The sequence below is a fragment of the Arachis ipaensis genome, chromosome B6 (genome assembly GCF_059453495.1).
Source record: "Arachis ipaensis isolate K30076 ecotype BB chromosome B6, ASM5945349v1, whole genome shotgun sequence".
Taxonomy (NCBI): Eukaryota; Viridiplantae; Streptophyta; class Magnoliopsida; order Fabales; family Fabaceae; genus Arachis; species Arachis ipaensis.
The window spans coordinates 10,965,971-10,988,378 of NC_142441.1; the positions used below are offsets into that span (position 1 = coordinate 10,965,971).

At 30.4% G+C, this 22,408-nt stretch overlaps 1 pseudogene; it reads left to right on the forward strand.

Annotated features, from left to right (window-relative positions):
* Nucleotides 1-19,743: 19,743 nt before the first annotated feature.
* LOC107646582 (uncharacterized) lies at nucleotides 19,744-22,074 on the forward strand (annotated as a pseudogene).
* The last annotated feature ends 334 nt before the right edge of the window (nucleotides 22,075-22,408 follow it).

A 22,408-nucleotide genomic window follows, 5' to 3' on the forward strand; every position in this document is an offset into this window, starting at 1 on the left:
TTAAAATTATTTATATTTAGTGGATCTGAAATATTATCTATTATTCACATTGTTCACAATTTTTATTATTTATTTAGCAAAATTAATTTTACTAATTTATGTGTATAAACTTTAAAAAATTTAAATATATATATAATTTATGTATATAAAATTTTTGATAAATATAAATAAAAATTATATATTTTTTATATATAAAATATTATAAATATAAATATAAATTATTATTAATTAAATATTAACTAAAAATAATAATATTTATTAATCATGTAACATTTTTTCGTATATCACCCATAGTGTAAACTACTATATATGTTCATTTTTATAGTCAGCTTGAATTCCGGTTTGTTACGAAGAAATATTCTTATTAATATGAGAACATGAAAGTAATGCATCAAAATTAAAAATAAAAAATATAAAAATATGAAACTATGAATGCTCCTAAAATTAAGTATGGCATGCAATGCCAGAGAGTAATAATGAATGATGCTGATTTTTGTCTTGGGTTTGGTTTGGTTTGGCGATGGCTAATGGCAGGGTCCGGTTCGGGGTGAGGTGGGTCAGTTACAAGCCCCTCTTGTTCTCCCCACGTTTCGTTAAGCAAATGTCACATTCTTCACCCTCTCTCTCTTCCCTTCTCCGTTCTTCCTTGACATTTGAGATTTCTGTTTCAGATGACTTATATCCACATGCCTCCATTATGCCAAAGCCAACCACGTGTGATTGTCACCGCTTCAAGGAAAAAAAAAAACACCCTTTTCATTCACTGTTATTTTCGTTTTAACTTTGGATTAATTAATTTTAAAAATAATATTAATTAATTTTTTATGACAATAAACAATAAATATATTATATCTTTTTATCAATTTATTAATGTTTATATATAGTGTTAATTACAATGACGTCACGTAACTATTTATTAAAAATAATAAAAAATAATAATTTTTTGAATAAAATTTTACTTATTTCGATAGTATTTATAATAAATAGATAACAATTAGTGAAAGTTCTATAAAAATTTAAAAAATAAATATTTTATTATCATAAAATACATAAATAATTTTATTTGAATTCACACTATGTACTATAATAAAAAAATATAATGTCTATTATTTATTATCGTAAAAAATTTAATTAATATTTTTTTCCTTCAAAACTAATTACAGTGAGTTTGAATAATTTTCACTTTACTTGTTTCGTTTTTAATCCAATTCACCTTAGAGGATCAATGGATTTCGTTTCCACAGCATGTCTTGTTAATACTTTTAACAATTTAAGTTTTTTTTTTTTAGTATCTAACTAGTAATAATTTGTATATATATTTAAAAAAAATTTATATACAAAAAATATATAATTTATATTTATATTTATTAAAATTTTATATATATATAAATTAATATCGTTTATATTTATATTTTTTAATATTTATACGAATAAATTAATAATTTTTTTATTAAAAATAATTTAATATTTATATTAATTAAATAATAACAAAAAATATTAAAAATTGCTGATGGAAGATTTTTTCTAAATACTTTTTCATTCATTTTCCTATGTCCTAGAATGCAAAAGCTATTTTCGCATATTAATTTTATTTTTATGTGTTTGCTTAATTTTTTTAGACCATAATAATTTTAATCAATTACTTTTATCAAAACAAAATTAGATTTCTGATTTCTCTATTACATTTACATATATTCGTTTACAACCATATATTAGAACCTTTAAATAGAGAAAGTATTTGGTATTCCACCGTCCCTCTAATATGCCCTATTATTTTTCGTACCTTCCATTTTTATTTTTATTTATCTAATAACTCCCGTAATAGAATATAATAGAATCTATCATATGCTAATTATTTCTTAATCTGTGTGAACATATTATATCTATCTACCGAACCGAAAGTTCACTAATTTTTATCGAAGACTCCAGAGCTATTAAGGTCGAGGGCCACAGATGTTGACCAAAGGTAATCACTAATCACAACTCACAAGCGATGCCACGTAATTAATGGTCGAAAATGTATATATCTATCCACAAAAATTAGGTTAACGAATTTTGATATGTGGACAGTTTTGTGGTATGCTAAAAATGGGTTGTGGAAGTGGAGTTTTAGAATATGGGAATTTAAAGAAACTGAGGGGTGAATTCTGAATTACAAGTAGTTGGGACAGATTTTGTTTTTGATATTGGAGTAGCAACAGTATTTTTTTAAAATGTGGGTTGATGGGGTGTTATTCTCAAATGTGGAGCTGTTTAATTAGATAAACAAAAGTCGGACCGTCCGATTTTTTAGAAGTACAAAAATCGGACCGTCCGATTTGTGAGAATACAGAAATCGGACTGAGGGATTTCTATTAAAAATATTAAAAAATTTGAAGTATAAAAATTGGACCCTTTAATTTGTTTATCTTCCACACTTTTAAAAAACACCAAAAATTATAATGTTAATGTATATCACCACTTTTACTTCCATATAAAAAAAAAAAAAAAAAAGAGCTTAGTTGGGAACGATCTGACTTTTTTAGTTTTAATTTTATGACTTCACTTCGGCTGATTTCACTTTGTAGTTTTTAGTTTAATGAATTTAGTGGGGCCAATTCTAATATTCTTTTTTTTTTTAATTTATAAACAAATAATTTGTTTAAATTTCAATACATAATACATAGCTAACATTATAAGATGATTATGTTATGGTAATAAAATTGCTAAAAAATAAAGTAATTTTTTTATTATTTAATAATAATTATAATTTAAAAAAAATATGTGATCAAAATATAAAAAAAGTATAACTTTAATTATAATAATACTTATATAATCACTATTATGGAAGCCTCTTCATACTAGAATTTACCTAACATATAATGTCTTTTATTTACAATTCGTTCTAAACGATAATAGTACATCTATATTTAATTTAAAAAAAAAAGAACTATCTAACACTATTTTATCATAAAAAAAATAAAGTACTAAATTGGTTCGCTATGTTTGGCATAATCCTATTTTGGTTCTTAAAGTTTAAAGTGTCATATTTGAATTCAAAAAAATTTTATTTAGCTTTAATATAGTCCCACCATGAGGTCAAAGTTAAATAATTAACAGAATACCCTATATAACAGCAGTACAAGAATAAGGTCGATAATATGGAGAAACAAGTACAAGCTCCAAAGGTACAAAATTTAACCGTGAATACATCAATACATTTATTTATCATTTTTCTTATAATTTAAATGAAATATTTTCTATAAAACTAAAGAGAATAATAAATAAATATATTGATGCATCCACGGTTGATTTTGTACCTCTAAAATTTGTACTTGTTCTTCATATTATTGATCTTATTCTTATATTACTGTTATGTAGGATATTCCGTTAATTATTTAATTTTGATCTTACGGTGGAACTACATTGATGCTAAATAAAACTTTTTTAGATTCAAATAGGACACTTTAAATTTTAAAGACCAAAATAGGATTACGCTCAAATGTAAGGGACCAATTTAATACTATATCCTATAAAAAAAATAAAGTATTATTTTGATTCTTAATGTTTATTAATTTGAAAAAATAAAAAAATAATTGTTTATTAACGTGCTAAGCGGTGATATATATACATGTACAGAAGACATCACAACTGACAGCAAGTTAAAATAACTAACTAATGAATGGTTAATTAATTTAATAGCTAACAATAGATCACTAATACTCCCCTTTAAGTTGGGGAGAAGATGTTAATGGTTCCCAACTTGCTAATTAAAGAGTTGAATAAGACTTAATTAGAATGTGTACTACTTGATGAGCAGATTTAACATGAATCAACTTGATTGTCCCATCTTAAATTCGTTCTTATGAAAAATGACAATTTATCTCGATGTGTTTCATACATTCATAAAAAGTCGGATTCTCAATAATATGGATTGCTACCTTGCTATCACAGAAAATAAAGGACGACTCGACTTCAATTCCAAACTCTTTGAGCAACTTAGTGATCCAAATTACCTCAGTAGTCATATTTGCTAAAGCTCGATATTCTGACTCAGCAGTGGATCTTGAGACAGTGTCTTGCTTCTTAGATTTTCAGAATATCAAAGAATCACCAAAAAATACACAATATTCTGTTGTAGATCTTCGCATTTCAGCACAGTTCCGTCAATCTGCATCACCATATGCTTTGAGAGACAAAGCGGAGCTAGCTAAGAATAGAAGACCTTGTCCTAGTGCAATCTTCAAGTAACGCGGCACATGATGGATAGCATCTAAATGAAGAGTTCTAGGGGCTGATATGTATTGGCTTAATTTATTTACTGCAAAACAAATATCAGACCTGAAAATTATGAGATAAAATAAACGAACAATCAGTCTTTTATACTGGACAATGTCAACTAAAGATTCACCATCAGTAGCATTTAGTTTGACATTTGGATTAAGTGGCAATGAGAAAGATTTACAATCCAAAAAATCTGTATTTTTTAGAAGAGATAAAGCATAATTTCTTTGTGACAAATATATACCTTGCTTGGATTTGGCAATTTCTAATTTAAGGAAGTATTTCAATGGTCCCAGCACCTTTAATTTAAACAAATTCTGTAAAATGAGTTACGTTTCCACTACAGTCGTATCTAGTTTGCTTGCAACTATAATGTCGTCTATATACACCAGTATTATCACCAAATTTTTGCTTGTACAACGGTGAAACAAGGAATAATCTTATTTGGATTGAGTGAAACTAGTTCTAGTCAGAATAATAGAGAATTTCGTAAATCAGTTTACTGTCCTATTCCCTCTTGTTAAAAAAGTCTTGAGGTAGTTTCATGTAAACTTTTTCATCAAGATCACCATTGAGAAAAGGATTGTTGATATCAAGTTGAAGTAGTTTTCAACCCTTAATAGCTACTATTGCTAAAAGCATCTTCACTGTGATGGGTGAGAAAGTATCTTTAAATTTTTGTCAAATTTTAATTTAGTTTTTAACTTTTCAAACGTGATATTTGAGTTCAAAAAATTTTAGATAGATTTAATAGTCTCACAGAAAAATTTGACATGAACAATTAGTATATTTAAGAGCTAATATAACGTTTAATTTTAGTATGTAAGTAAAATTAATCTACCAATGATCATTGATGTAAAAGTTTTTTTTGTTAATTATTTGAGTCAAATTTAACGGTAACGTTAAGGCTTTGTTTGGATATAAGAAAGAAAATAAAAGGAAAGAAAATAAGAGGAAAGAAAATAAGAGGAGAGAAAATAGAAGGAAAAGTAAAATTATTTGTGTGTTGTTTGGATGAAGAGAAAATAGATGGAAAGAAAATAGAGAAAAAATTTTCTTTTGTTTGGATAAAAAAAAGTGAGAAGAAAGAAAATCATAATGGTAGAAAATTACATTAATACCCTTATAATAAAATAAAGTATAAATATTTTTATTTATTTATGTTTTATTGTTTTTTATAAATATTATAAAATATTATAATTTTATAAATTATTTATCTAAAATATATATATATATATATATATATATATATATAATATTTAAATGTGAATTTCTATTATAATAATGTATTAAAAGTAATAAAACTAAATTTATATTGATAATTATTAATAATAATAGAATTAGGAGCAATATTGTAAATATACCAAAGATAACATTTTTCTTCTTGTATTTTTGCTCGTAATGGATGGAAACTTTTTTTGGTGAACCCACGCCAAAATTTTCTTTCTTTTTCCATTTTCTTTGGTATCCAAACAAAAGAAAATGAAAGTTTTTACTCATTTTCTTTCCATCATTTTTCTTTTCTCCAATTTTCTACTAAACTAAACATAGTGTAAATCCGTTTAAAAATTATTGGAACTAAGATTGAACGTTAGAAATCAAATTAAAATTTATCTCAAAAGGTTAAAAACCAAATTAGTACTATATGAAAAATTAAACCGAAAAGTAAAGTGGAAATTCTTGGGAAAATACTCAAAATAGCTTGCTTTAGACGGTAGCTTAATGAGCAAAAATAAAGGATAGCCACATATGTGGCATATAATGTGTTCTATGTTCTGATTCAATGTTCTAATGTTCTGGTTCAGTGTTGGTTCGTTTTGTCCTGACAGGAAAAAATGAAGGGAAAAAGTGTTCGCTTTTATAATGCAATTCCTTGACCATATAGGTATTGTGACACAATAACAAGAACCCTGTTCATTGCATTTCTTTTCTATAGTACTATCATTATTATTGCATTATTCTATATCACCATAGAATGGCAATTCAATGTAATATTTTTCATACAAAATATTTATCACCATAGCTTATTCACGCACACCAGACAAGCTTCTTAGGTAATTCCTTTGAACAAAATATGATAAAACTAATTAAAATGGAATTTATTTAATTTAATCTCTTTATTTTTCACTCTCTCTAATTTTGGAGGAATGTGATAGAACTATAATGCGAGCATTCAAATTAAAATATCTTGTCATTGCAGATTTGTAAGTATTCAAATCTAGCTCTAGTAAAGTCCAAAACCAGAATACTAAATGAAAGTGGACAAATTTCGGTGCTCCACCATATATATGTAATGAATAAAGAAATAATTAGGAGTTTTGATTATTTTTATTTTTAAATGTGTTCAAAAAATTATTTATATATTTATTTAAAATTTAAAAAATAATTAAAACCTTAAATTATTATTCACAGAAAGACAATATGTAAGGTCCATCAACATAACTTGTTGACTTTGACTTGCCAAGTTGCCATGATGCCATCATAATTGTAGGAGGAAGAAACCAATCAAATGATCATGTAAATGAGTCAGCTGGGTCAATTTGGGGCCGTATCCGAATAGACACGTTAAAAAATAAAACAAAAAACACAGCCACAAAAACAACAACTTACTAAGAACAAAACTTAGGCCTGTTTGTTTGGTCAATATTTGTTTCTTTTTTATTTTAAAAGTTATGTGGGAAAAAAGCAAAGATTTTTTCATTTTCATTTATTTATTCACAAATTTCTATATTAAAAAAATATTATTTTTAAACCAAACATGTTCCTAGAGACCGTTTGGTACATAAAATTTATCCAAATTTTCAATAATAGTACACATTGTACGCTTAGGTCATTGACTCCCTATACTTTCTCATATTAATATTACTTGGGCTCATGAATAGTCACATAAAATATTATAATGAAATATTTTATCGGATACTTAAATTATAAATACAAAAATCATATAATTTAAGACGGTGAATAAAAATGGAACTGAAATAGAAATAATGGAGCAATGAGCAGTGAAGTGTTTTTCTTTTTTTTTTTATAGTATTTTTTAATCTGATAAATTAAAAATTAATTTATTATGATCGAAATTTTATTAAAAATTTGTTGTTAGCTAGTAAGTTTCAACTAGCTAATAAATTATTATATGAAAAAGAAAAATTTTAAATTTACAATACTTATTTAAATAGACTAATGAACTAATCATTAAGGTGAAAATTTAAGTGAGTCGACTTTACATAAAGTTGATAGTTGAGAGCCGTTAGATAAAAATTTAGTCAAATCAATCAAATTATCTAACAACTCTTAATTATCAATTTTAAGTAAAGTGAATTGTACCTGAGTTTTCACCCACTATTAAAGCAATTCAATTTGCTTTAAAGGATGCGTGGGTAGTGAAGTATATGTATGAAAATTGGAGGCCATGTGCAAGAAAGAAGGGCATGATGTTGTAGTGTTTTTGAGACATGGGAGTCCATACAACTAGATAGTCACCCTCTCACATGCATAATAATGCATCATCGGAGCCCCACAAATCCAACTAACCCCGGCTACTAATATTCTCCCACTGTTCCCTCCTAGCCACGTTTTAAGTGGAGCACCAGACGACAATCTCTTTCACACCCCGACACAATCTTATACATTACGAGGCTAAAATTTTTATATATGGATAATTTTAATGTGAAATACAAAAATATTTGATGATTTTGGTGTTCTACAGGGTTGTGGTAGTAGCACAAAACGTTACTAACGTTTTGTAATAAAAAATTTTTTTTAATCATCAAAGAACAAAACGTCACTGACGTTTTGTAATAAAAAAAATATTATTTTAATTATTAAAACACAAAACGTCGCTGACGTTTTGTTAGAAAAATATTATTTTAATTGAAGAAACACAAAACGTCATTGACGTTTTGTAAATGGCCATAGTTGTGTTCAACACACAATTTGGTTCATGATAAAGGATTTCACCTCTAGTAATACAATATTAAAAAGAAAAAGTTCACATTACGAAACATATACGAATTCCGAATTTCTCACCATCTTCTATTCCCTTTTCTTCTTTTTCGTCAGCTATCAATATCTCAACTTCATCAAACTCTAAATCATCGATATAATCTAATCTAATTTTCGATTTCTGAATCATTTGTACCAACCAATTTAAAGGTTGTATATTGTGATCTACATACATATACTTCGTATGTTTTGAATTAATTAACATTTATCCCACTAACATATGTTTACATGTTAATTAATAATTAAAAATATTAAAAAATCATGAAAATTTATTATTTTTTATTATTATTTAATCGTTAATTTAATTTTTTTTAATTTAATTTTTTTATTTTAATAATCTAACAACATACTTTATTTCAATAATCTAACTACTTTTCTAAGGTTTTTCAATCCAAACCAGCTGTCCGAGCTGGAGGTGTTTTAAAGAGGGAACTAAGGGTGCATATGGTCTGGCCCGCCCCGTTTCGAACATTTTAAAGGTTAATTTGATGTGATTTTATCGGATCTAGAGTCGAACAAGGATCTCAAAAATAGACTCAGTTATTATTTCGGGTTGGGTCCGGGTCAAAGCGAACCTAATTTCACCCGGTCCATATGCACTCTAAGGGAACTAAAAAAAATATATATGTTTTAAATTAATTTTAATATTATGTTATATTAATTATAAGCTTATTATTTTATTTTTAGTTACACTTGTTGAATTAGAAAATAGATCAAAAAAACATCAAATTAGAATTTATGGATAAATTCAAGTTCAGATATGGATATCAACTTTTCGATAACAATTTTTTTTTTTTATAAATAAGTGCATCATAAATAAGTTTCTTTATGAATAAATGTTTTTATAAATTATTGTTAAAGTTTTAAAGATTCAGTTTTCACCCGATTTGAACCCGATATAATTGTGGCCCAAAAATATTTAGATTTCATCGAATTTAAGACGGAATTACAAGTCAAAAAATAAACTCAATATATATTTAAGTTTGAATTTAAATCTGAACAAACCCGATTTCACCCGAACATAAACTACCCGAAAAGAGACAACATGAAAAATAAAACTTACAAGAGGCAAAAGGAAAGAAAATTAGGAGGGGGGCTACAAACTTAAGAACTTTGTGTGTAAAACATTATTAATTTAGGGGTCTATTATTGTACTAAGCACCGCCCCTATCCAAACCACCAATATTAACCACTCTTGGTTTAGTCTAAAATTCAAACCAACAATTCGACATAAATCATTCTAACAAACATTAATAAAAATTTAAACAAGTCAAAAACTAAAAATATACAAATTTAAAAAAAAAAACAACGAAGACGACGAAGAAGAGCAGAGAGCCAAAAGAGAATGACGATGTGGAAGAGAAAAAAAAAGCAGATTGAGAGGAGGAGAGATTGCTACAAGGGCAACAAATAAATCCGTGGCACAAAGGCGAAAACAGTTGTAAGTTGTGACATAAAGCACAATAAATATGGACAATAAATTTAAGTTTGGTGTGATAAAGCTTTTATTTTTTAAAAGTAGTTTATGAAATATGTCTTTTAAATTTTATTTTTTTAAAAATTGTACTCTATAAAATTAAATTAAAAATAATTTTTGAAAAGTATAAGTATTATAATTGTGTTTAATAAAATAATTTTTAAAAATAAAAAAGATCATAATAGACATATATATAATAAAAAATAATTATTTTTTTATACTAATAATTAATAAGAATAATTTTAAATATTTATTATTATATAAAATTATATTAAATTTTTTAATTTTGATAAATATAAATCAACTTTAAATTTTTTTTAAGTGTATTAAAAAATATTCTAATTTTTAAAAATTACAAACATAAGCACAAAAATTTTTAATATACCAAATATATAACGAGATGTAGTTCTTCTTCAAAAAATTTTACTAAATTAAGTCTTAGGATATATATTATGCCAAGTAAAGAAGATAATGGATATAGAGCATACTAAGATAACAACAAAGACTATAATATTAATTAATTAAAAAATGTGATGCAACAAAGACAAAAACGAAGAAGAAAGAGGGAGAATATACAAAGGACATAAGTTGCAATAACATCAATGATGATAACAATGACGACAAAATTAAGGAGGGAGTGATGGAGGGAGGGAGTGAGAAAGGAGGAGATGATGCCACGATGAATGAGTTCTTAGTTCGATGGATCGAATGATAATGTGAGAAAAAAAAGAGATGATAGATTTAAGAATTTTGATAAGACATTAGAAATAAAATTATTCTAACAATGTGTGTCAATCAAAATTTAGTATCTCAATTTTCTAGAGAGACATCAAATATATATTTTGGTATGAACTATGTGATAATGTCTAAATTTTTTATAAACATAAGAGTAAAGTGATAATTATGTCTCTAAACATTTTGATTTTGGACTGATGGTTTATCAGTGGCTAAGAGAAGGGGTTGAATCTTAGCCCCTTTTTTGCTTAATAATACTTGCTGGCCTTTGAAATAACTTCTGGAGATTTTTTGTTTTTTGTCTCATACCTAGCCACGAGACTTTTTCTTTTTGTCTCGTACCTAGCCAATTCTCCCTAGGAACTACCCTTCCTATCCGGGACAAATCCAGAATCTAAACCCCAATCCTGAACTTGACTTGGTCACAGCCAAGCTTTCAACTGCTAAGTGCTAACCCAACTTGCAAAGGGATTCCCACAGAATCATGAAACACAACACAGATGTACAAAGGACCTCTAAGGACATCTATGACTTTTTCTTTTAATTTTGTATTCTCTGCCTTTTTCCGCTCTATGACTTTTTCTTACAAACCTCACTGTTTGCCTTTTTCCATGAGACTCAAGACAGACAAAATTAAACAGAAAAATATAACATGAAAAACATTGAAGGAGAAGAACTTCTGTTAGCTTAGGTAGCTATGAGAACTCTGTGCCTTACACTCTCACTCCTTTTCTCCTTGCTTCAAGCCCTGACTGTTCTCCCTTATTTATAGAAGGGGAAGCCTCCACAGTTGAAACTGTTGAACCAAGCTAAACTTCTTCTTCTTCAAACAAAACCGATTCGGCCAGAGAGAGAGGAGAGGAAACCGAATGTAAAACCCAACATGTAATTACCTCTGTGTCTTCCTTTTACACCAAGCTTCATCAATCAGCGCCTTCCATCATGACTTGCACTCCAAGAAGGATTCCTAGCTCTTGATGAGGTCTCGATGATGACAGCTCCATCTACTCTAACTTCTGCCTCATCCTCCACGTAGCTACAGTAGCTACCTCCTGTAGTGGTTGAGCAAAAGTAGAGACGAGTCATGCCTCCAATGATCCTTTTCCTCTGACCGAGGTGAATTTCTTCCATTTTTGGTTATGGAAGGCTTGAGACTTCTTCACCACACCTTACCTTTAGTGGCAAAGATCTCAGCCACACCATACTATAGATTTTCTTTTTCTTACCGCCATCATCATAATGGCCTCTTCCTTGCAACTAGCTTCTCTGTGATTTTTACTGATAGCTTGCTTCATCCCCCCTTTCCTGCTAGACAAGACTGAAAGAGAGAGGAGAGAGAACAGAGAAAAACTTGCAATGTAATTAAAGAAGAAAATGAAAATGAGTTAGGTTTACATTACCCATGCCTAGCTCTGCTTCCTTCTTCAGATTACTTGCTTCTATCATCTTCTTCTCTGACAGTGAGGTGACTAAATGCAAAGAGAGAGAAGAAAGAGTAGAAAGAAGAAAAGCAATGGAAGTAATGTGTGATATAAATTATAATCAATTAAAATTAATTAATCCCACTTTCCATGCTTTTGCCTTATAACGTGCATAACTCAATAAATGCCATCAAATCAGATTTTCTCTTTCCATTTACCAAGGCATTTAAAACTAATTTATAAAATTTGAATTCCAACTAAAGTGAGTTGGTGTCCGCGGGAAGCATGCAGCATTTGCTTTCTTCCTTCTTTTAATTTGGACCATAATGTTGGTCTTTTAATCACAATGATTTTGGGCTGCACCAAACTTTCTTGGCCCAATTCATGTTAATAAAATAATTCAGCGTCATATTATATAGCAAATTTGGACAAAGCTGAATATTATCATTATATTGGTCTTTTTGTTGCTTAAACCCAATAACCAAAATTCTGCATAGAAAAATAGAAATTATTAATCAATTAATTTGAAGCTGAAATCAAATTAATAATTTTTTAAGTAATATTAATAATGTTTGATCATCATCATATTAATTTGGAGTTTTCCAAACTCATCAATCTCCCCTTTGATGACAAACATTATTAAAGCTTAATCGAAAAGGATTTGGATTAAAAAAATTCCTTGATGATTTGGCTGAATCCTCCCCATTTTCATTGTTCAAAATGCTCCCCCTTAATGTGTGCATGATTAATACAATATTCAAGAAAGCAAAAACTGTGTACAAACTCCAAAGAATTCCTAAAAGATAAAAACTTTTAAGATCGAGCCATATTTTCACAAGAAAATATTTTTCAAACACCTTAATAAAATTTCATATTCCAGTCAGCACACATGCATTTGAGCAAATAAATTTATCAATGACAATCAAAGCTCAAGTCGATTAATCCACTAACACAAAGTGCTCAAAATAGAGCCAAATCAGAGCATAAAACAGAGCAAAACAGGGCAACAAATCAATGAAACATACAAAGCAAAACAAGTTAATGAAACATAACAGTTTCAATTCATCCCTTTTTCTCTTCTCTCCCTTTTGTCATCAAAAAAGGACCCTACAAAAAAAATAGAGAAAAAAAGTGCAGTCCATAACAAAACAACATCAAAATTAAGTTTGGTATAGTCTTTCAAGACAAATGAAAATAGTTCTATTGAGTCAAATACATAGAGAGCAAAATAACAGAGTATTCAGCAACAACAGCAACAGGGAACAAACTTAGGAATCAGAATTTTTTTTATTAGATTCTATAACATCATCTTCTTTCTCGAAAGGAGCCATGTCCTCATCAATTGAATCCAAATGCTTTAAGAGCAAGTTTACTCTTTTATGAGATTTTAGCCAAGTCTTTTCATTTTGTAATGCAAGCTTTCTAGCTTCTTTGCTGGATTTTACCATTTGCTTAGACATGGTAGCAAACTCCAAAAGAACTTCTTTACCTTTAGCATGTTGCGGTACACCGCCACCTTTGATTGTGGACACTTTATTCTCAACAAGCTCATTACTCAAATCAACATTAAAATGCTCAATCAAGCAAGTAAAAAATATACCATATGACAAGTTACTCCTTTTATTACTTTTCACACAGTCCCGCATATGATGAATCATAAAGTGAGTTAAAAATATGGGAATGGAGTTCAAAACAGCATAAAGAACAAAGGTGTCACAAATAGTTACCCTCTGATATGATCCGCTTTTAGGAGTAAAAGAACTGTCATTAATGCTAGGAACAAACCTTCTCTTTTAAAGCAAAATTATTAATGAAAACGGTTTCTTTTTTTTTTTAAATTAATTTGAATTTTTAAAATCATGAAAACTGAAAAGACAAGTCACGAGGAATGGTAAAATATTAAAATTGTCGTGACTTGAAATGGAATGAAGTGATGACATGTTGAAAAATTAATTTCAAAAAATTAAGGAGTTTTATGATTTAAAAAAAATAATGAGCCCATATCATATGAACAAAGTTTGTCTTACATAGGCCCAAAAAGTGGTTACAGCATGCTGGGCAATAGGGCACAATTCTTCATTTTTAATCCACAAATTTTATGGGCTTTATACAAGTATTCCTTTGAAGAGTTCATCACTTGCCCAGATCTGTCTCCCTGCTACCTACGAGACAAAAAACAAACAGAATCAGAAAAATCATAGATTATCAACAGAATTTAATTCTATCATTCCCAAACTATTTTTTAGAGAGCAGAATATGTCTTCACACAAGGGTTTAGTAAGAATGTCTGCAAGTTATTCTTCGGATTTCACAAATTGAATATCAATAGTTTCCTTTTGCACATGTTCTCTAATAAAATGATATCTCACTTCAATGTGCTTGGTTCTAGAGTGCAGAACAGGATTTTTGAAAATGTTTATTGCACTCATATTATCACAAAATAAGGGTATGGTATTGATTTTCAATTTGTAGTCTTTCAACTGAGTTTTCAACCAAATTAATTGTGAACAACACACAGAGGCAAATATATATTCAGCTTCGGCTGTGGATAGAGCTACAGTGGCTTGTTTCTTGCTTGACCACATATTTAGTGAGCTTCCAAGGAAGCAACACATTCCGGATGTGCTCCGTCTATCCCTACAATCTCCCGCATAATCTGCATCACAAAACTCTACTGCATAAAAGTCATCAGATTTAGGATACCATAAGCCATAATCACATGTTCCCTTAATATATCTAATGATTCTTTTTACGGCTGAAAGATGGGATTCTTTTGGGTGAGATTGAAATCTTGAACATACACCCACACTTTGAACAATGTTCGGTCTAGAGGAGGTAAGATACATGAGTGAACCTATCATTCCTCTATACCATGTTTCGTCCACATCTTTGCCATCATCATCCTTTTCAAGATTAGTATTTGGATGCATTGGTGTTCCCATAGGTTTGAAATTTTCTAGGCCAAATTTTTTGATTAATTCTTTAGCATATTTTTCTTGGTGAATAAAAGTGCCATTAAGAGTTTGTTTAATTTAGAAACCAAGAAAGAATGTTAGTTCTCCCATTAAACTCATTTCAGACTCACTAGTCATAAGTTTTCCAAACTCTTCACACAAGGATTCATTGGCACTTTAAATTTGAACAAGAAGAATATCATCATTAGATACTTTAATAAATAAAGTAGTATCGGTGGTACCCCTTTGAAAGTGATTTTCTAATAGGAAGGCACTAAGTCTTTCATACCAAGCTCTTGGAGCTTGCCTAAGGCCATAAAGAGCCTTTGAAAGTTTGAAAACATGGTTTGGAAATTCTTTATTTTCAAAACCGGGGCTTGTGCCACAAACACTTCTCTATCTATAAAGCCATTAAAGAAAGCACATTTGACATCCATTTGGAACATTTTAAAACCTTTATGCGCAGCATAGGCAAGAAGCAACCTAATTGCTTCCATTCTTGCTACTGGAGTAAAAGACTCATCAAAATCAATACCTTCTTCTTGATCGTAACCTTGGGCCACTAATCTAGCCTTGTTACGAACAAATTTGCCATCCTCACCTAATTTATTTTTGAAAACCCATTTAGTACCCGTTACCTTCTTACCATTCGGATGAGGTACTAGTGTCCAAACCTTATTCTTGTCAAATTGAGCTAGCTCTTCTTGCATGGCTTTGACCCAAGAAGGATCTTCAAGAGCTTGCTTCACATTATTAGGCTCCATTTGAGACAAGAACGCAATATTGCTTGGCTCGGCTTGCTTCTTGAATGAGGATGTTGTGGTTACTCCTTGGGAATGGTCACCTATGATGAAATCATGGGGATAACCCCTCATAGACTTCCATTCTCTTGGTTTTCAGAGCAAGGTTGAGCTTTGATGAGTTTCAGCAGGTTGTTCTGTTCCAGATTCTCTTACTGGCTCAGGAGACAAAATAGAAATGTCTCCTCCATCTTGATGAGACAAAACTGGACGAACAGGTTCTTCACTTGGAACAGCATTGGGACTTTCTTTACTTAGTTGATGGCTGGTTTCTGCTTCACTACCTGTGTCATCATCTAAAGAAGCACTGAGAATTGCATTAGTATCACAAAAAGAAACGTGTATGGATTCCTCTATGGTCCTATGATCTTTGAGGTAAATTCTATACGCTTTGCTAGTGATAGAGTATCTAACAAACATTCCTTCATAGGATTTTGGATCAAATTTACCAAGATTCTCTTTATTGTTAAGTACAAAGCATTTGCATCCAAAAATGTGGAAATACTTAAGATTTGGCGGGGTTTCTTTCCATAGCTCATAAGGTGTTTTCTTTAAACCCTTCCTAATGATTGTCCTATTCAAAATATAAAAAGCTGTATTTACAGCTTCAACCCACAAAAATTTTGGAACATCATTTTCACAAAGCATAGCCCTAGTCATCTCTTGAAAACTTCTATTCCTTCTTTCAACTATCCCATTTTGTTGAGGAATTCTAGGACATGAAAAGTTATGTGCAATTCCAAAATCATCATAAAATTTTTCAAAGTCTTGATTTTCAAATTCTTTTCCATGATCACTTCTCAAGTGGGCAATTTTCAAATCTTTTTCATTTTAAATTCTTTTACAAAGGGTTGAAAAAGCATGAAAAGCATTATTCTTATGAGCAAGGAAAAGTACCCAACCGAATCTAGAGTAATCATCTACCACTACTAAGCCATAGTGTTTACCTCCTAAGCTTTGAGTTCTTGTGGGATCAAAAAGATCAATGTGCAACATTTCTAATGGTCTCTTGGTAGAAATTTCATCTTTTGGTTTAAAAGAGGTTTTTACTTGTTTGCCTAATTGACAAGCATCACAAGTAATATCCTTATCAAATTTAATGTTTGGAATTCCTCTTACCAAGTTTTTCTTAACAAGTTTAGAAATTTGGTACATGCTTGCATGACTCAATTTCTTATGCCATAGCCATTTTTCAGATTCAGGATAAGTAAAGCATGTTACATTTTGATCTTTTAAATCTTCAAGAGTCAATCCATACACATTGTTACATCTCTTAGCTTCAAACAAAATATCCCCAGATTTTCCACAAATAACTAAGCACACCAATTTTCTAAAAATAACTTCATATCCAAGATCACATAATTGGCTCACACTTAGTAAATTGTGTTTCAAACCATCAACAAGAAGAACATCATTTATAGAAGATGAGAAGTTTTTACCAACTTTTCCAATGGCCACTATTTTTCCTTTACCATCATCACCGAAAGTGACAAACCCTCCATCACACTCATCAAGCATAATGAAGAAGGGTGCCTTTCCGGTCATATGCCTAGAGCATCCACTATCCATGTACCACATATTGTCCTTCCACTTGGATGCTAGGCACACCTACAAAATGAGCTCAAGTGACTTTAGGTATCCAAATCTTCTTGGATCCTTTCACGTTAAACCATCTTCTTTGTCCCAATCTATTGTAATAAAAAATAATTTTGCAAACTTTGTTACCAATCATTCTTTCACCAAAGAAACATTGAATGGGAAAGTGACCATTCCGGTTGCATAATCTACAAAATCTTAGAGTTGCTGTTTTGTTAAAGCTTGTTGGGTTTTGAAACCTTGTATCATTAGAAGATGAAGCCACGTTTTCAAAAGAAGGTTCTTCAATAGATTTGTAAGTTTTGTGAAAACTCAAGCCAGCTTTATCATAAAGAGATTTTTGACTAGCCAAGATTTGATTTAGATTTTCAGAACTTTGAGTGAACTTGGCTAAGTCTTCTTTAAGCTTTTTGACCTCTTTAAGCAACTCTTCATTTTCTTTAAAACAGTTTACATATGCTACCACAGAGTGATTACTTTCACAGCTTTTAAGTTGAGCTTTTAACTGCTTGTTTTCTTCAACAAGTTCAACAGCAGTTTCAGCCTCTCTTAATTTATCTTTGAGAAAATCATTTTCAACTTTAAGAATGGTGATTTGTGATTCAAGATCTTGGTTATCAAGCAAGAAATATCTAATTTTTTCAGAGAGGTGGTCTATTATAAGATGAAGATCTTCAGTGTCAGGGTTATGAAAGACTACCTGTTCAACGTGATCTGCCATGAGACATGGTTGGGACTTGGTTTTTGATTCTTCATCATCGTCTGAGTCGTTTTCCAAGTCCTCCCAAGAAGCCATCAGTCCTTTCTTTCTTCCCTTCTTTGGCTTCTCTTTCTTCTTCAACTTTGGATAATCAAATTTGAAATGCCCAGTTTCTTTGCAGTTGTAACAGATTACCTTGCTGAAATCTTTCTTTTGTTTTCTAGAGCTGCTTCCTTTACTTCTTTCCTTGAGTTTCACCATTTTTCTGAATTTTTTGGCAAACAAAACAAATTCATTTTCAGAAGAATAATCACTGGATTTAACATCCAGGGGTTAGTAACAGATGTGAGAGCTATTCCTTTCTTTTTTGTATCTTTTTTCAAATATGTATTTTCAAATGCAAATAAATTTCCTCTCAAATCATCATATGTCATGGAATCAAGACCACTACTCTCAGTATTATCAATGCCTTTGTTTCCCACTCTTTTGTGAGACATCTTAAGACTCTTCTCACAAGCACAGATTCAGGATACTTAATCCCCATAGCATCCAAGCCAACAATGATGATGTTGAATCTTTTAAGCATTTCATCTATTGATTCTCCTTCCTTCATTGAGAACATTTCATACTCTCTGTTCTGCATGTCTATCCTAGTCTTCTTTACTATGGTGGTTTCTTCATGAGTGACTTGAAGTTTGTCCCAGATTTTCTTTGCCGTTGTGCATCGTGATATCCATCGATATTCTTCGAAGTTGATTACACAGTTGAGTAAGTTGATAGCCTTGGCATTGAGCTCCACCTTCTTTCTGTCTTCTTCGGTCCAACTGGCTTCGGATTTAAGGGAGACTACTCCTTCAGCACTTGTGGTGGTTGGATATTGAGAACCCTCCAGGATGATCTTCCATAGTCTGTAATCTACTGCTTGCAAAAAAATCTTCATTCTCTCCTTCCAATAGGTGTAGTTCTTCCCATTGAAAAGAGGAGGTCTGTTGCTTGACTGTCCTTCTGTCAGATTGTAGGACACCAAGTTTGAGCCACTGTTCTCTGCCATCTGGATCTTTTCTCCAAGTTGCAAAGCTTGATCTCTTTGAGACCAAACTCTGATACCAATTGATGGTTTATCAATGGCTAAGAGAAGGGGGCAGGCACAGACCCACCTTCATGAATAGGGGGGCACTTGCCCCCAGTGACATTTGATATTTTTAAACCCAAATATATATATATATATATATATAATATGCCCCCACTTTAAATTTTAAATGACCCCACTACAAATAAACTAAGCCCAATTATTAAAAGTCTAAGCCCATTTTATCTTTTTATGATTTTGACTATTAGTTAACCTAATTAAATTTAGTCTTCTTCTGTTTTTAAATCCTAGCCGTCACTCATTTATTCTCTTAAACCCTTTTCTTAGTTTCATATTTTCAATCTTCTTTTTCTATTCCTTGTCTAGTGGTCATCTTCTCTTCATCAAAAGGTAAATTTTAAATTCTCTATTTTATTTTATATAGCTCTCTATGACTCTATGTATCTTTCAATTTCATTGTTTCTCTTTTTGATATTTTCAATTGCAAATTTTAATTCAAACAATTATAGTTTAAGTATTAATATATTTTTTATTCTTTTCATGAATTTATATATTTTATTTTATTCTCAATTTAGTGATCCTTATTATTTATTTGTTTATCTTTCGTTCTATTCTATTATATGTAATTAGATTGCATATAAATTTTTAAAGTGAATTGATCAATTTACTAATTTAGAATATATATTTTTATTTTTAGAAATAGTAATGGAGAAATATTTCAAAAGAAAGCTACCACTAGAATCTGAAGTCACTCCATTAGTCTCTTCTAATAAAAAGAAGTTCTTAGAATTCAATGTGGAAAGTCTAGTAGCTGATCCTGGACAACGACCCAAAATTTCAAATTATGATCCAAATGACAGAGATGAAGTTAGACGAGCTTATTTGCAAAAAGTTCCTTGTCAACCAAGAGAACATGATTTTTCACAAACATATTTTGGAACTTCTCTCCGTAGATTTAATGCTGATTGGTTTGATGAATTTGGCAATTGGTTGGAATATAGTATTTCAAAAGATGCTGTATTTTGTCTCTGTTGCTATCTTATGAAACCTGATGGTGCGAGTGGTGATGCTTTTGTAAAAGAGGACTTTTCAAATTGGAAAAAGAAGGAGCGATTACAAACACATGTTGGAAATCATGATAGTGCTCATAATCAAGCTCGAAGAAAATGCGAAGCACTCATGAAGCAAAAATAACATATTGAAGTTGTTTTTCAAAAGCATTCAGACCAAGCTAAAAGAGATTACCGAACTCACTTAACAGCAACAATTGAGTGCATTAGGTTCTTATTGCAACAAGGATTGGCCTTTCGTGGTGATGATGAATCGCACAATTCAAATAATCAAGGTAATTTTTTGGAGCTTCTTGACTTTCTTGCTCAACATAATACAGAGATTGATCGTGTTTTCAAAAATGCTCGTGGAAACCTTAAGCTAGTAGCACCTAAAATTCAAAAAGATATTGTTAGAGCTGCTGCAAGTGAAACTACTAAAGTTATTATTGATGATCTTGGAGATGATTTATTTGCTGTTTTAGTTGATGAAGCTCGAGACATCTCTGTTAAAGAGCAAATGGCTGTTTGTTTGCGGTATGTGAACAAAGAAGGGATTGTAATGGAGCGATTTCTTGGCCTTGTCCATGTTTCTAGCACAAATGCGTTGTCGTTAAAAGTAGCTTTGGAATCTTTATTAACAAAGCATAATTTAAGTTTAGCAAGAATACGTGGACAAGGTTACGATGGAGCTACTAATATGCAGGAAGAATTTAATGGCTTAAAAAGTTTGATCTTGAAAGAAAATGCTTGTGCTTTTTATGTTCATTGTTTTGCTCACCAACTTCAATTAGCACTTGTGGTTGTTGCAAAGAAACAGGTCGAAATTGCACTACTTTTTAATTTGCTTGCTAGTTTGTGCAATATTGTTGGAGCTTCCTATAAACGTAAAGACATGCTTCGTGAAAGTCAAATGCAAAAGACAATTGTTGCATTACAAAATGGAGATGTTTCTAGTGGGCGTGGCTTAAATCAAGAAACAATATTGAAAAGGGCAGGTGATACTCGATGGGGCTCACATTATGGTACAATACTTAGCTTGATTTCTATTTTTTCTTCCGTGGTAGAAGTTCTTGAAGTTATTGAGGAAGATGGAAATAATCCTGAACAAAGAGCTGAAGCATGCCAATTATTGAATCATATTCAATCTTTTGAATTTGTATTCAATTTACATTTGATGAAAAGTATATTAGGAGTTACTAATGAGTTGTCTCAAGCTCTACAAAGAAGTGATCAAGACATTATAAATGCTATGACGTTGGTTAAAGTGTCCAAGCAACGATTGCAAAGTATAAGAGACGATGGTTGGTCCTCTTTGCTCAACGAAGTTTTACTATTTTGTGATAGTCACAATATTCTTGCTCCAAATATGAATGATATATTTGTAACACAAGGAAGATCAAGGCGCAAAATCCAAAAGGTCTCAAAGTTGCATCATTTTCAAGTTGAATTATTTTATCAAGTGATTGATAGATAACTTCAAGAGCTTAACAATCGTTTTACAGAGGTAAATACTGAGCTACTTCTTTGTATAGCTTGTTTGAATCCAAGTGACTCATTTTTTGCATTTGATAAGGAGAAGTTGCTTCGTTTAGCTGAATTTTATCCACATGAATTCTCTTCTACTCAAATTTTGGCACTTGATAGTCAACTTGAGAATTTTATATTGGATATGCGTCTTGATGATCAATTCTCAAATATAAATGGAATCAGTGGACTATCTCAAAAGTTAGTTGAGACAAAAAAGCATATTGTTTATCCATTGGTATTTCTTCTGTTGAAATTAGCTTTGATTCTACCTGTGGTAACAGCATCAGTTGAGAGAACATTTTCTGCTATGAATATCATAAAGAGTCGACTTCGTAATCGAATGGGAGATGAGTGGTTGAATGATTGTTTGGTTACATATATAGAAAGAGAGACATTCAATCAAGTTGATAATGAAACAATTATTCAACATTTTCAAAATATGAAAACAAGAAGATAAATACCTTCAAGATTTGAAGAGAAGAAAGTTAGCAGCTAATGTAATTTTTGGTTTTTTTTTGTATTCGAATAATTAATGTGCACTTTTATATTTTTAAATTTAAATTAATATATATTTTGATAATAATGTGTATTATTTTTGCCCCCCACCATAAATTTTTTGGGTCCGTCACTGGAAGGGGGTTGAATCTTAGCCCCTTTTTCGCTTAATAACACTTGCTGGCCTTTGAAATGACTTCTAGAGACTTTTTGCTTTTTGTCTCGTACCTAGCCACGATACTTTTTCTTTTTGTCTCGTAACCAGGCAAGAGATATTTTTCAGTTTTATCTCCTAT